The sequence below is a fragment of the Armigeres subalbatus genome, chromosome 3, assembly GCF_024139115.2.
Source record: "Armigeres subalbatus isolate Guangzhou_Male chromosome 3, GZ_Asu_2, whole genome shotgun sequence".
NCBI classification, from domain to species: domain Eukaryota; kingdom Metazoa; phylum Arthropoda; class Insecta; order Diptera; family Culicidae; genus Armigeres; species Armigeres subalbatus.
In genome coordinates, this window is record NC_085141.1 from 25,582,483 (window position 1) to 25,584,162 (window position 1,680).

Here is a 1,680-nt window from a genome sequence, read left to right on the forward strand (position 1 = left end):
CCGATCTTATTCGGAGGCTTCCGAATCACTTCGAAAGGATTCTCCGCCGCCAGCTCAGCGATCGATTTCACCTCCATGCACGAGTCGGAAAATATGTTGATGTTTTCCTTGTTGCTTCCATTGTTGTTCACACCAAACCGGAAGCTCGGATTCTCGAAGGAACTGCCATCGATCTGCTTATTGTGGATAGGCGTCGACGATGGGATGCTAAACGTTTGATCAGAAAACGACAGAAATGGGTTCGTCTCCGCATTGCGTTTTCTCTTTTTGCTGGGAGTTTCCAGCGCGGTCGGAAGTTCAAACTGGTTGTTGTCCACCACGGGAGCCATGTTGCTTTGCGTTGAACGGTTGAATATAATTGCGTGTACAGACTTTTGCACTGCGCTGTTCGAATGAAAATAAACGGTTGAATCAGAATGGATGCAGGTGGCTTCACTATTAAATTGTTTAGTTGTTAAGCGTACTGTAATTTATGTTTATTTATAACTGATGACAACTGCTGCTCAATATTTAACGTTTCTGCAATAAGTTAAATATCTTTCGTTTGAAAACACGTCCGAACTTGAAATAAATCTTCACTCTTGTGCACTTGTTTTGCTACAACATCAACCGATTTTCGGATTTTATTAGCGCCATTTAGGTTGGTATTGCTGATTCGAAGTTCTTGCTTACACTTGCATGCAAATTTCATATTGTATGCAAGGTAACGGTAGCGCCACTCATCTGTCAGTGTTGGAAGTAGTGCTGGAGTAATACACGGTTATTTGATTCAACCCAAATATCAGTGTTAAGATAATTTTCCTAACGAATGCTTCCATAAAAAACAATCTTTTTTCTGTTTACACTCATTAGTGCATTATGACAGATTCATTAGTGAATATCTGGAACTCGAAGAAATCGGTTCTGGAGCCAATATAGCGCTATACAGGACGTCTAGCAGACATGAGCATAGTATATTAAATAATATCGAACAAAATCTAATTACTGTATTTCCCCGCTTATCCGGACCACACTAATCCAACGACTCGTTAGTTCAGATCTAGATATTTCGTAATTTTCCGGATTAAAAAGTATCAACACCCATTTAAACACATTATGCTGTCAGTTTTCAAATTGGTGCTGTGATTTTGTTTTTATTCATTTGTATGGATTTGACAGTCGGATTAACGAGAGAAACCTTGATTTGCCATTGATTTGTCGGATCAGCGGGGGTGTACTGTACTAGTCCCAAGACGAGTTAGTACCTGGGTAAGGAAGATTCAATACCATTCCATTTAATTCCATCACTTTATAATTTTTACAGATAATTTCGACTTCATCATTAAGGCCGTCTTCAGTGTCTTGTTCTTGACTCGACACGAGAAGTTGAGTCAAGTATGTGCGAGAAATTCCAGAAAACGAGCGTGAATAATTTTTGTTGAAACTTGAATTGCAGCTTTTACGCTAGCCATAAATCTGGAAAGGGGAGCTCAAAAATGCGAGATATCTAGATAGGGAGGTTATCGAGATGTACATTAGCATTGAGCAATTCGCACAAATTCGTAGGTGGTACAAGCATGAACTATTGTATAGTGTAGAATCACTTTCATCCTCTTATAGGTATCACGAGATTTTTTAATTGTTAGCTTGTTAGTGTGGGAGATTATATCAGTATGAATCGTTCCAAAAATTCATCCCAGC

The 1,680-nt window shown here is 39.2% G+C and overlaps 1 long non-coding RNA gene across 1 annotated transcript; it reads right to left on the reverse strand.

Annotated features, from left to right (window-relative positions):
* Positions 1–4: 4 nt before the first annotated feature.
* On the reverse strand, positions 5–613 carry LOC134223342 (uncharacterized). Its single transcript, XR_009982533.1, has 2 exons — positions 465–613; positions 5–384 (listed from the first exon to the last, which is right to left on the reverse strand). It is a non-coding gene; the product is annotated as an uncharacterized LOC134223342 (long non-coding RNA).
* Positions 614–1,680: the final 1,067 nt, after the last annotated feature.